This window comes from Pseudophryne corroboree, chromosome 7 (genome assembly GCF_028390025.1).
Source record: "Pseudophryne corroboree isolate aPseCor3 chromosome 7, aPseCor3.hap2, whole genome shotgun sequence".
NCBI classification, from domain to species: Eukaryota; Metazoa; Chordata; class Amphibia; order Anura; family Myobatrachidae; genus Pseudophryne; species Pseudophryne corroboree.
The window spans coordinates 231,176,730-231,192,198 of NC_086450.1; positions in this window are offsets into that span (position 1 = coordinate 231,176,730).

Here is a 15,469-nt window from a genome sequence, read left to right on the forward strand (position 1 = left end):
AGCTTATTTACTTAAATCTCTGATATATTTTGTGCCATTTGTGTTCAGACTGGGTAGCTCAGTTGGTAGAGTGTTGGTCTTGTACTATCAATGTACACATCACATAGGTTTGTATCCCATATAAGTTTGTTTTTATTTTACTAGTCTGCATTGTGGTTTGTGGCTCAATACCATGTAATGCATATGTCTTTTAACAACAGTAGTCAAGTTGTCCAATGTACTTGTTAGTGAAACCCAATAGATAGCTTTATTTTCTCTTTGTTTCCTCAAATTTTGAATGCATATCTTTTACAACTTTTGTGGTAAAGTATTCTAATGACTTGCTTACGAGACCCCATAGAATATATCATGTTTAGTACCTTGGACATTGTAGCTTATTTACTTAAATCTCTGATATATTTTGTCTGTTGTGTGCAGATGGGGTAGCTCAGTAGGTAGAGTGTTGGTCTTGCACTATCAATGTAAATCTCACATAGGTTTGTATCCCATGTAAGTTTGTTTTTATTTTACTAGTCTGCATTGTGGTTTGTGGCTCAATACCATGTAATGCATATGTCTTTTAACAACAGTAGTCAAGTCTTCCAATGTACTTGTTAGTGAAACCCAATATATAGCTTTATTTTCTCTGTGTTTCCTCAATTTTTTTTCTGCATATCTTTTACAACTTTTGTAGTAAAGTATTCTAATGAATTGCTTATGACACCCCATAGAATATTTCATGTTTAGTACCTTGGAAATTGTAGCTTATTTACTTAAATCTCTGATAAATTTTGTGCCATTTGTGTGCAGACAGGGTAGCTCAGTTGGTAGAGTGTTATTCTTGCACTATCAATTTAAACCTCACATAGGTTTAAATCCCATGTAAGTTTGTTTTTATTTTACTAGTCTGCATTGTGGTTTGTGGCTCAATACCATTTAATGCATATGTCTTTTAACAACAGTAGTCAAGTCTTCCAATGTACTTGTTAGTGAAACCCAATAGATAGCTTTATTTTCTCTGTGTTTCCTCAAATTTTTTATGCATAGCTTTTACAACTTTTGTAGTAAAGTATTCTAATGAATTGCTTATGACACCCCATAGAATATTTCATGTTTAGTACCTTGGAAATTGTAGCTTATTTACTTAAATCTCTGATAAATTTTGTGCCATTTGTGTGCAGACACGGTAGCTCAGTTGGTAGAGTGTTATTCTTGCACTATCAATTTAAACCTCACATAGGTTTAAATCCCATGTAAGTTTGTTTTTATTTTACTAGTCTGCATTGTGGTTTGTGGCTCAATACCATTTAATGCATATGTCTTTTAACAACAGTAGTCAAGTCTTCCAATGTACTTGTTAGTGAAACCCAATAGATAGCTTTATTTTCTCTGTGTTTCCTCAAATTTTTTATGCATATCTTTTACAACTTTTGTAGTAAAGTATTCTAATGAATTGCTTATGACACCCCATAGAATATATCATGTTTAGTACCTTGGAAATTGTAGCTTATTTACTTAAATCTCTGATAAATTTTGTGCCATTTGAGTGCAGACAGGGTAGCTCAGTTGGTAGAGTGTTATTCTTGCACTATCAATTTAAACCTCACATAGGTTTAAATCCCATGTAAGTTTGTTTTTATTTTACTAGTCTGCATTGTGGTTTGTGGCTCAATACCATGTAATGCATGTCTTTTAACAACAGTAGTCAAGTCTTCCAATGTACTTGTTAGGGAAACCCAATAGATAGCTTTATTTTCTCTTTGTTTCCTCAAATTTTTAATGCATATCTTTTACAACTTTTGTAGTAAAGTATTCTAATGACTTGCTTATGACACCCCATAGAATATATCATGATTAGTACCTTGGACATTGTAGCTTATTTACTTAAATCTCTGATAAATTTTGTGCCATTTGTGTGCAGACAGGGTAGCTCAGTTGGTAGAGTGTTATTCTTGCACTATCAATTTAAACCTCACATAGGTTTAAATCCCATGAAAGTTTGTTTTTATTTTACTAGTCTGCATTGTGGTTTGTGGCTCAATACCATGTAATGCATATGTCTTTTAACAACAGTAGTCAAGTTGTCCAATGTACTTGTTAGTGAAACCCAATAGATAGCTTTATTTTCTCTTTGTTTCCTCAAATTTTGAATGCATATCTTTTACAACTTTTGTAATAAAGTATTCTAATGACTTGCTTATGAGACCCCATAGAATATATCATGTTTAGTACCTTGGACATTGTAGCTTATTTACTTAAATATCTGATATATTTTGTCTTTTGTGTGCAGATGGGGTAGCTCAGTAGGTAGAGTGTTGGTCTTGCACTATCAATGTAAACCTCACATAGGTTTGTATCCCATGTAAGTTTGTTTTTATTTTACTAGTCTGCATTGTGGTTTGTGGCTCAATACCATGTAATGCATATGTCTTTTAACAACAGTAGTCAAGTCTTCCAATGTACTTGTTAGTGAAACCCAATAGATAGCTTTATTTTCTCTGTGTTTCCTCAAATTTTTTATGCATATCTTTTACAACTTTTGTAGTAAAGTATTCTAATGAATTGCTTATGACACCCCATAGAATATATCATGTTTAGTACCTTGGAAATTGTAGCTTATTTACTTAAATCTCTGATAAATTTTGTGCCATTTGTGTTCAGACTGGGTAGCTCATTTGGTAGAGTGTTGGTATTGTACTATCAATGTACACCTCACATTGGTTCGAATCCCATGTAAGTTTATTTCTATTTTACTAGTCTGCATCGTTGTTTGTGGCTCAATACCATGTAATGCATGTCTTTTAACAACAGTAGTCAAGTCTTCCAATGTACTTGTAAGGGAAACCCAATAGATAGCTTTATTTTCTCTTTGTTTCCTCAAATTTTTAATGCATATCTTTTACAACTTTTGTAGTAAAGTATTCTAATGACTTGCTTATGACACCCCATAGAATATATCATGATTAGTACCTTGGACATTGTCGCTTATTTACTTAAATCTCTGATATATTTTGTGCCATTTGTGTTCAGACTGGGTAGCTCAGTTGGAAGAGTGTTCGTCTTGCACTATCAATGAGAACCTCACATAGGTTTGAATCCCATCAAAGTTTGTTTTTATTTTACTAGTCTGCATTGTGATTTGTGGCTCTATACCATGTAATGCATATGTCTTTTAACAACAGTAGTCAAGTCTTCCAATGTACTTGTTAGTGAAACCCAATAGATAGCTTTATTTTCTCTTAGTTTCCTCAATTTTTGAATGCATATCTTTTACAACTTTTGTAGTAAAGTATTCTAATGACTTGCTTATGACACCCCATAGAATATATCATGTTTAGTACCTTGGAAATTGTAGCTTATTTACTTAAATCTCTGATATATTTTGCGACTTTCGTGTTCAGACAGCGTAGCTCAGTTGGTAGAGTTTGGGTCTTGCACTATCAATGAGAACCTCACATAGATTTGAATCCCATCAAAGTTTGTTTTTATTTTACTAGTCTGCATTGTGATTTGTGGCTCTATACCATGTAATGCATATGTCATTTAACAACAGTAGTCAAGTCTTCCAATGTACTTGTTAATGAAACCCAATAGATAGCTTTATTTTCTCTTTGTTTCCTCAATTTTTGAATACATATCTTTTACAACTTTTGTAGTAAAGTATTCTAATGACTTGCTTATGACACCCCATAGAATATATCATGTTTAGTACCTTGGAAATTGTAGCTTATTTACTTAAATCTCTGATATATTTTGTGCCATTTGTGTTCAGACTGGGTAGCTCAGTTGGTAGAGTGTTGGTCTTGTACTATCAATGTACACATCACATAGGTTTGTATCCCATATAAGTTTGTTTTTATTTTACTAGTCTGCATTGTGGTTTGTGGCTCAATACCATGTAATGCATATGTCTTTTAACAACAGTAGTCAAGTTGTCCAATGTACTTGTTAGTGAAACCCAATAGATAGCTTTATTTTCTCTTTGTTTCCTCAAATTTTGAATGCATATCTTTTACAACTTTTGTGGTAAAGTATTCTAATGACTTGCTTACGAGACCCCATAGAATATATCATGTTTAGTACCTTGGACATTGTAGCTTATTTACTTAAATCTCTGATATATTTTGTCTGTTGTGTGCAGATGGGGTAGCTCAGTAGGTAGAGTGTTGGTCTTGCACTATCAATGTAAATCTCACATAGGTTTGTATCCCATGTAAGTTTGTTTTTATTTTACTAGTCTGCATTGTGGTTTGTGGCTCAATACCATGTAATGCATATGTCTTTTAACAACAGTAGTCAAGTCTTCCAATGTACTTGTTAGTGAAACCCAATATATAGCTTTATTTTCTCTGTGTTTCCTCAATTTTTTTTCTGCATATCTTTTACAACTTTTGTAGTAAAGTATTCTAATGAATTGCTTATGACACCCCATAGAATATTTCATGTTTAGTACCTTGGAAATTGTAGCTTATTTACTTAAATCTCTGATAAATTTTGTGCCATTTGTGTGCAGACAGGGTAGCTCAGTTGGTAGAGTGTTATTCTTGCACTATCAATTTAAACCTCACATAGGTTTAAATCCCATGTAAGTTTGTTTTTATTTTACTAGTCTGCATTGTGGTTTGTGGCTCAATACCATTTAATGCATATGTCTTTTAACAACAGTAGTCAAGTCTTCCAATGTACTTGTTAGTGAAACCCAATAGATAGCTTTATTTTCTCTGTGTTTCCTCAAATTTTTTATGCATAGCTTTTACAACTTTTGTAGTAAAGTATTCTAATGAATTGCTTATGACACCCCATAGAATATTTCATGTTTAGTACCTTGGAAATTGTAGCTTATTTACTTAAATCTCTGATAAATTTTGTGCCATTTGTGTGCAGACACGGTAGCTCAGTTGGTAGAGTGTTATTCTTGCACTATCAATTTAAACCTCACATAGGTTTAAATCCCATGTAAGTTTGTTTTTATTTTACTAGTCTGCATTGTGGTTTGTGGCTCAATACCATTTAATGCATATGTCTTTTAACAACAGTAGTCAAGTCTTCCAATGTACTTGTTAGTGAAACCCAATAGATAGCTTTATTTTCTCTGTGTTTCCTCAAATTTTTTATGCATATCTTTTACAACTTTTGTAGTAAAGTATTCTAATGAATTGCTTATGACACCCCATAGAATATATCATGTTTAGTACCTTGGAAATTGTAGCTTATTTACTTAAATCTCTGATAAATTTTGTGCCATTTGAGTGCAGACAGGGTAGCTCAGTTGGTAGAGTGTTATTCTTGCACTATCAATTTAAACCTCACATAGGTTTAAATCCCATGTAAGTTTGTTTTTATTTTACTAGTCTGCATTGTGGTTTGTGGCTCAATACCATGTAATGCATGTCTTTTAACAACAGTAGTCAAGTCTTCCAATGTACTTGTTAGGGAAACCCAATAGATAGCTTTATTTTCTCTTTGTTTCCTCAAATTTTTAATGCATATCTTTTACAACTTTTGTAGTAAAGTATTCTAATGACTTGCTTATGACACCCCATAGAATATATCATGATTAGTACCTTGGACATTGTAGCTTATTTACTTAAATCTCTGATAAATTTTGTGCCATTTGTGTGCAGACAGGGTAGCTCAGTTGGTAGAGTGTTATTCTTGCACTATCAATTTAAACCTCACATAGGTTTAAATCCCATGAAAGTTTGTTTTTATTTTACTAGTCTGCATTGTGGTTTGTGGCTCAATACCATGTAATGCATATGTCTTTTAACAACAGTAGTCAAGTTGTCCAATGTACTTGTTAGTGAAACCCAATAGATAGCTTTATTTTCTCTTTGTTTCCTCAAATTTTGAATGCATATCTTTTACAACTTTTGTAATAAAGTATTCTAATGACTTGCTTATGAGACCCCATAGAATATATCATGTTTAGTACCTTGGACATTGTAGCTTATTTACTTAAATATCTGATATATTTTGTCTTTTGTGTGCAGATGGGGTAGCTCAGTAGGTAGAGTGTTGGTCTTGCACTATCAATGTAAACCTCACATAGGTTTGTATCCCATGTAAGTTTGTTTTTATTTTACTAGTCTGCATTGTGGTTTGTGGCTCAATACCATGTAATGCATATGTCTTTTAACAACAGTAGTCAAGTCTTCCAATGTACTTGTTAGTGAAACCCAATAGATAGCTTTATTTTCTCTGTGTTTCCTCAAATTTTTTATGCATATCTTTTACAACTTTTGTAGTAAAGTATTCTAATGAATTGCTTATGACACCCCATAGAATATATCATGTTTAGTACCTTGGAAATTGTAGCTTATTTACTTAAATCTCTGATAAATTTTGTGCCATTTGTGTTCAGACTGGGTAGCTCATTTGGTAGAGTGTTGGTATTGTACTATCAATGTACACCTCACATTGGTTCGAATCCCATGTAAGTTTATTTCTATTTTACTAGTCTGCATCGTTGTTTGTGGCTCAATACCATGTAATGCATGTCTTTTAACAACAGTAGTCAAGTCTTCCAATGTACTTGTAAGGGAAACCCAATAGATAGCTTTATTTTCTCTTTGTTTCCTCAAATTTTTAATGCATATCTTTTACAACTTTTGTAGTAAAGTATTCTAATGACTTGCTTATGACACCCCATAGAATATATCATGATTAGTACCTTGGACATTGTCGCTTATTTACTTAAATCTCTGATATATTTTGTGCCATTTGTGTTCAGACTGGGTAGCTCAGTTGGAAGAGTGTTCGTCTTGCACTATCAATGAGAACCTCACATAGGTTTGAATCCCATCAAAGTTTGTTTTTATTTTACTAGTCTGCATTGTGATTTGTGGCTCTATACCATGTAATGCATATGTCTTTTAACAACAGTAGTCAAGTCTTCCAATGTACTTGTTAGTGAAACCCAATAGATAGCTTTATTTTCTCTTAGTTTCCTCAATTTTTGAATGCATATCTTTTACAACTTTTGTAGTAAAGTATTCTAATGACTTGCTTATGACACCCCATAGAATATATCATGTTTAGTACCTTGGAAATTGTAGCTTATTTACTTAAATCTCTGATATATTTTGCGACTTTCGTGTTCAGACAGCGTAGCTCAGTTGGTAGAGTTTGGGTCTTGCACTATCAATGAGAACCTCACATAGATTTGAATCCCATCAAAGTTTGTTTTTATTTTACTAGTCTGCATTGTGATTTGTGGCTCTATACCATGTAATGCATATGTCATTTAACAACAGTAGTCAAGTCTTCCAATGTACTTGTTAATGAAACCCAATAGATAGCTTTATTTTCTCTTTGTTTCCTCAATTTTTGAATACATATCTTTTACAACTTTTGTAGTAAAGTATTCTAATGACTTGCTTATGACACCCCATAGAATATATCATGTTTAGTACCTTGGAAATTGTAGCTTATTTACTTAAATCTCTGATATATTTTGTGCCATTTGTGTTCAGACTGGGTAGCTCAGTTGGTAGAGTGTTGGTCTTGTACTATCAATGTACACATCACATAGGTTTGTATCCCATATAAGTTTGTTTTTATTTTACTAGTCTGCATTGTGGTTTGTGGCTCAATACCATGTAATGCATATGTCTTTTAACAACAGTAGTCAAGTTGTCCAATGTACTTGTTAGTGAAACCCAATAGATAGCTTTATTTTCTCTTTGTTTCCTCAAATTTTGAATGCATATCTTTTACAACTTTTGTGGTAAAGTATTCTAATGACTTGCTTACGAGACCCCATAGAATATATCATGTTTAGTACCTTGGACATTGTAGCTTATTTACTTAAATCTCTGATATATTTTGTCTGTTGTGTGCAGATGGGGTAGCTCAGTAGGTAGAGTGTTGGTCTTGCACTATCAATGTAAATCTCACATAGGTTTGTATCCCATGTAAGTTTGTTTTTATTTTACTAGTCTGCATTGTGGTTTGTGGCTCAATACCATGTAATGCATATGTCTTTTAACAACAGTAGTCAAGTCTTCCAATGTACTTGTTAGTGAAACCCAATATATAGCTTTATTTTCTCTGTGTTTCCTCAATTTTTTTTCTGCATATCTTTTACAACTTTTGTAGTAAAGTATTCTAATGAATTGCTTATGACACCCCATAGAATATTTCATGTTTAGTACCTTGGAAATTGTAGCTTATTTACTTAAATCTCTGATAAATTTTGTGCCATTTGTGTGCAGACAGGGTAGCTCAGTTGGTAGAGTGTTATTCTTGCACTATCAATTTAAACCTCACATAGGTTTAAATCCCATGTAAGTTTGTTTTTATTTTACTAGTCTGCATTGTGGTTTGTGGCTCAATACCATTTAATGCATATGTCTTTTAACAACAGTAGTCAAGTCTTCCAATGTACTTGTTAGTGAAACCCAATAGATAGCTTTATTTTCTCTGTGTTTCCTCAAATTTTTTATGCATAGCTTTTACAACTTTTGTAGTAAAGTATTCTAATGAATTGCTTATGACACCCCATAGAATATTTCATGTTTAGTACCTTGGAAATTGTAGCTTATTTACTTAAATCTCTGATAAATTTTGTGCCATTTGTGTGCAGACACGGTAGCTCAGTTGGTAGAGTGTTATTCTTGCACTATCAATTTAAACCTCACATAGGTTTAAATCCCATGTAAGTTTGTTTTTATTTTACTAGTCTGCATTGTGGTTTGTGGCTCAATACCATTTAATGCATATGTCTTTTAACAACAGTAGTCAAGTCTTCCAATGTACTTGTTAGTGAAACCCAATAGATAGCTTTATTTTCTCTGTGTTTCCTCAAATTTTTTATGCATATCTTTTACAACTTTTGTAGTAAAGTATTCTAATGAATTGCTTATGACACCCCATAGAATATATCATGTTTAGTACCTTGGAAATTGTAGCTTATTTACTTAAATCTCTGATAAATTTTGTGCCATTTGAGTGCAGACAGGGTAGCTCAGTTGGTAGAGTGTTATTCTTGCACTATCAATTTAAACCTCACATAGGTTTAAATCCCATGTAAGTTTGTTTTTATTTTACTAGTCTGCATTGTGGTTTGTGGCTCAATACCATGTAATGCATATGTCTTTTAACAACAGTAGTCAAGTTGTCCAATGTACTTGTTAGTGAAACCCAATAGATAGCTTTATTTTCTCTTTGTTTCCTCAAATTTTGAATGCATATCTTTTACAACTTTTGTAATAAAGTATTCTAATGACTTGCTTATGAGACCCCATAGAATATATCATGTTTAGTACCTTGGACATTGTAGCTTATTTACTTAAATCTCTGATATATTTTGTCTTTTGTGTGCAGATGGGGTAGCTCAGTAGGTAGAGTGTTGGTCTTGCACTATCAATGTAAACCTCACATAGGTTTGTGTCCCATGTAAGTTTGTTTTTATTTTACTAGTCTGCATTGTGGTTTGTGGCTCAATACCATGTAATGCATATGTCTTTTAACAACAGTAGTCAAGTCTTCCAATGTACTTGTTAGTGAAACCCAATAGATAGCTTTATTTTCTCTGTGTTTCCTCAAATTTTTTATGCATATCTTTTACAACTTTTGTAGTAAATTATTCTAATGAATTGCTTATGACACCCCATAGAATATATCATGTTTAGTACCTTGGAAATTGTAGCTTATTTACTTAAATCTCTGATAAATTGTGGGCCATTTGTGTTCAGACTGGGTAGCTCATTTGGTAGAGTGTTGGTATTGTACTATCAATGTACACCTCACATAGGTTTAAATCCCATGTAAGTTTATTTCTATTTTACTAGTCTGCATTGTTGTTTGTGGCTCAATACCATGTAATGCATGTCTTTTAACAACAGTAGTCAAGTCTTCCAATGTACTTGTTAGGGAAACCCAATAGATAGCTTTATTTTCTCTTTGTTTCCTCAAATTTTTAATGCATATCTTTTACAACTTTTGTAGTAAAGTATTCTAATGACTTGCTTATGACACCCCATAGAATATATCATGATTAGTACCTTGGACATTGTAGCTTATTTACTTAAATCTCTGATAAATTTTGTGCCATTTGTGTGCAGACAGGGTAGCTCAGTTGGTAGAGTGTTATTCTTGCACTATCAATTTAAACCTCACATAGGTTTAAATCCCATGTAAGTTTGTTTTTATTTTACTAGTCTGCATTGTGGTTTGTGGCTCAATACCATGTAATGCATATGTCTTTTAACAACAGTAGTCAAGTTGTCCAATGTACTTGTTAGTGAAACCCAATAGATAGCTTTATTTTCTCTTTGTTTCCTCAAATTTTGAATGCATATCTTTTACAACTTTTGTAATAAAGTATTCTAATGACTTGCTTATGAGACCCCATAGAATATATCATGTTTAGTACCTTGGACATTGTAGCTTATTTACTTAAATATCTGATATATTTTGTCTTTTGTGTGCAGATGGGGTAGCTCAGTAGGTAGATTGTTGGTCTTGCACTATCAATGTAAACCTCACATAGGTTTGTATCCCATGTAAGTTTGTTTTTATTTTACTAGTCTGCATTGTGGTTTGTGGCTCAATACCATGTAATGCATATGTCTTTTAACAACAGTAGTCAAGTCTTCCAATGTACTTGTTAGTGAAACCCAATAGATAGCTTTATTTTCTCTGTGTTTCCTCAAATTTTTTATGCATATCTTTTACAACTTTTGTAGTAAAGTATTCTAATGAATTGCTTATGACACCCCATAGAATATATCATGTTTAGTACCTTGGAAATTGTAGCTTATTTACTTAAATCTCTGATATATTTTGCGACTTTCGTGTTCAGACAGCATAGCTCAGTTGGTAGAGTTTGGGTCTTGCACTATCAATGAGAACCTCACATAGATTTGAATCCCATCAAAGTTTGTTTTTATTTTACTAGTCTGCATTGTGATTTGTGGCTCTATACCATGTAATGCATATGTCATTTAACAACAGTAGTCAAGTCTTCCAATGTACTTGTTAATGAAACCCAATAGATAGCTTTATTTTCTCTTTGTTTCCTCAATTTTTGAATACATATCTTTTACAACTTTTGTAGTAAAGTATTCTAATGACTTGCTTATGACACCCCATAGAATATATCATGTTTAGTACCTTGGAAATTGTAGCTTATTTACTTAAATCTCTGATATATTTTGTGCCATTTGTGTTCAGATTGGGTAGCTCTGTTGGTAGAGTGTTGGTCTTGTACTATCAATGTACACATCACATAGGTTTGTATCCCATATAAGTTTGTTTTTATTTTACTAGTCTGCATTGTGGTTTGTGGCTCAATACCATGTAATGCATATGTCTTTTAACAACGGTAGTCAAGTTGTCCAATGTACTTGTTAGTGAAACCCAATAGATAGCTTTATTTTCTCTTTGTTTCCTCAAATTTTGAATGCATATCTTTTACAACTTTTGTGGTAAAGTATTCTAATGACTTGCTTATGAGACCCCATAGAATATATCATGTTTAGTACCTTGGACATTGTAGCTTATTTACTTAAATCTCTGATATATTTTGTCTGTTGTGTGCAGATGGGGTAGCTCAGTAGGTAGAGTGTTGGTCTTGCACTATCAATGTAAATCTCACATAGGTTTGTATCCCATGTAAGTTTGTTTTTATTTTACTAGTCTGCATAGTGGTTTGTGGCTCAATACCATGTAATGCATATGTCTTTTAACAACAGTAGTCAAGTCTTCCAATGTACTTGTTAGTGAAACCCAATATATAGCTTTATTTTCTCTGTGTTTCCTCAATTTTTTTCTGCATATCTTTTACAACTTTTGTAGTAAAGTATTCTAATGAATTGCTTATGACACCCCATAGAATATTTCATGTTTAGTACCTTGGAAATTGTAGCTTATTTACTTAAATCTCTGATAAATTTTGTGCCATTTGTGTGCAGACAGGGTAGCTCAGTTGGTAGAGTGTTATTCTTGCACTATCAATTTAAACCTCACATAGGTTTAAATCCCGTGTAAGTTTGTTTTTATTTTACTAGTCTGCATTGTGGTTTGTGGCTCAATACCATTTAATGCATATGTCTTTTAACAACAGTAGTCAAGTCTTCCAATGTACTTGTTAGTGAAACCCAATAGATAGCTTTATTTTCTCTGTGTTTCCTCAAATTTTTTATGCATATCTTTTACAACTTTTGTAGTAAAGTATTCTAATGAATTGCTTATGACACCCCATAGAATATTTCATGTTTAGTACCTTGGAAATTGTAGCTTATTTACTTAAATCTCTGATAAATTTTGTGCCATTTGTGTGCAGACACGGTAGCTCAGTTGGTAGAGTGTTATTCTTGCACTATCAATTTAAACCTCACATAGGTTTAAATCCCATGTAAGTTTGTTTTTATTTTACTAGTCTGCATTGTGGTTTGTGGCTCAATACCATTTAATGCATATGTCTTTTAACAACAGTAGTCAAGTCTTCCAATGTACTTGTTAGTGAAACCCAATAGATAGCTTTATTTTCTCTGTGTTTCCTCAAATTTTTTATGCATATCTTTTACAACTTTTGTAGTAAAGTATTCTAATGAATTGCTTATGACACCCCATAGAATATATCATGTTTAGTACCTTGGAAATTGTAGCTTATTTACTTAAATCTCTGATAAATTGTGGGCCATTTGTGTTCAGACTGGGTAGCTCATTTGGTAGAGTGTTGGTATTGTACTATCAATGTACACCTCACATAGGTTTAAATCCCATGTAAGTTTATTTCTATTTTACTAGTCTGCATTGTTGTTTGTGGCTCAATACCATGTAATGCATGTCTTTTAACAACAGTAGTCAAGTCTTCCAATGTACTTGTTAGGGAAACCCAATAGATAGCTTTATTTTCTCTTTGTTTCCTCAAATTTTTAATGCATATCTTTTACAACTTTTGTAGTAAAGTATTCTAATGACTTGCTTATGACACCCCATAGAATATATCATGATTAGTACCTTGGACATTGTCGCTTATTTACTTAAATCTCTGATAAATTTTGTGCCATTTGTGTGCAGACAGGGTAGCTCAGTTGGTAGAGTGTTATTCTTGCACTATCAATTTAAACCTCACATAGGTTTAAATCCCATGTAAGTTTGTTTTTATTTTACTAGTCTGCATTGTGGTTTGTGGCTCAATACCATGTAATGCATATGTCTTTTAACAACAGTAGTCAAGTTGTCCAATGTACTTGTTAGTGAAACCCAATAGATAGCTTTATTTTCTCTTTGTTTCCTCAAATTTTGAATGCATATCTTTTACAACTTTTGTAATAAAGTATTCTAATGACTTGCTTATGAGACCCCATAGAATATATCATGTTTAGTACCTTGGAAATTGTAGCTTATTTACTTAAATCTCTGATAAATTTTGTGCCATTTGTGTGCAGACACGGTAGCTCAGTTGGTAGAGTGTTATTCTTGCACTATCAATTTAAACCTCACATAGGTTTAAATCCCATGTAAGTTTGTTTTTATTTTACTAGTCTGCATTGTGGTTTGTGGCTCAATACCATTTAATGCATATGTCTTTTAACAACAGTAGTCAAGTCTTCCAATGTACTTGTTAGTGAAACCCAATAGATAGCTTTATTTTCTCTGTGTTTCCTCAAATTTTTTATGCATATCTTTTACAACTTTTGTAGTAAAGTATTCTAATGAATTGCTTATGACACCCCATAGAATATATCATGTTTAGTACCTTGGAAATTGTAGCTTATTTACTTAAATCTCTGATAAATTGTGGGCCATTTGTGTTCAGACTGGGTAGCTCATTTGGTAGAGTGTTGGTATTGTACTATCAATGTACACCTCACATAGGTTTAAATCCCATGTAAGTTTATTTCTATTTTACTAGTCTGCATTGTTGTTTGTGGCTCAATACCATGTAATGCATGTCTTTTAACAACAGTAGTCAAGTCTTCCAATGTACTTGTTAGGGAAACCCAATAGATAGCTTTATTTTCTCTTTGTTTCCTCAAATTTTTAATGCATATCTTTTACAACTTTTGTAGTAAAGTATTCTAATGACTTGCTTATGACACCCCATAGAATATATCATGATTAGTACCTTGGACATTGTAGCTTATTTACTTAAATCTCTGATAAATTTTGTGCCATTTGTGTGCAGACAGGGTAGCTCAGTTGGTAGAGTGTTATTCTTGCACTATCAATTTAAACCTCACATAGGTTTAAATCCCATGTAAGTTTGTTTTTATTTTACTAGTCTGCATTGTGGTTTGTGGCTCAATACCATGTAATGCATATGTCTTTTAACAACAGTAGTCAAGTTGTCCAATGTACTTGTTAGTGAAACCCAATAGATAGCTTTATTTTCTCTTTGTTTCCTCAAATTTTGAATGCATATCTTTTACAACTTTTGTAATAAAGTATTCTAATGACTTGCTTATGAGACCCCATAGAATATATCATGTTTAGTACCTTGGACATTGTAGCTTATTTACTTAAATATCTGATATATTTTGTCTTTTGTGTGCAGATGGGGTAGCTCAGTAGGTAGATTGTTGGTCTTGCACTATCAATGTAAACCTCACATAGGTTTGTATCCCATGTAAGTTTGTTTTTATTTTACTAGTCTGCATTGTGGTTTGTGGCTCAATACCATGTAATGCATATGTCTTTTAACAACAGTAGTCAAGTCTTCCAATGTACTTGTTAGTGAAACCCAATAGATAGCTTTATTTTCTCTGTGTTTCCTCAAATTTTTTATGCATATCTTTTACAACTTTTGTAGTAAAGTATTCTAATGAATTGCTTATGACACCCCATAGAATATATCATGTTTAGTACCTTGGAAATTGTAGCTTATTTACTTAAATCTCTGATATATTTTGCGACTTTCGTGTTCAGACAGCATAGCTCAGTTGGTAGAGTTTGGGTCTTGCACTATCAATGAGAACCTCACATAGATTTGAATCCCATCAAAGTTTGTTTTTATTTTACTAGTCTGCATTGTGATTTGTGGCTCTATACCATGTAATGCATATGTCATTTAACAACAGTAGTCAAGTCTTCCAATGTACTTGTTAATGAAACCCAATAGATAGCTTTATTTTCTCTTTGTTTCCTCAATTTTTGAATACATATCTTTTACAACTTTTGTAGTAAAGTATTCTAATGACTTGCTTATGACACCCCATAGAATATATCATGTTTAGTACCTTGGAAATTGTAGCTTATTTACTTAAATCTCTGATATATTTTGTGCCATTTGTGTTCAGATTGGGTAGCTCTGTTGGTAGAGTGTTGGTCTTGTACTATCAATGTACACATCACATAGGTTTGTATCCCATATAAGTTTGTTTTTATTTTACTAGTCTGCATTGTGGTTTGTGGCTCAATACCATGTAATGCATATGTCTTTTAACAACGGTAGTCAAGTTGTCCAATGTACTTGTTAGTGAAACCCAATAGATAGCTTTATTTTCTCTTTGTTTCCTCAAATTTTGAATGCATATCT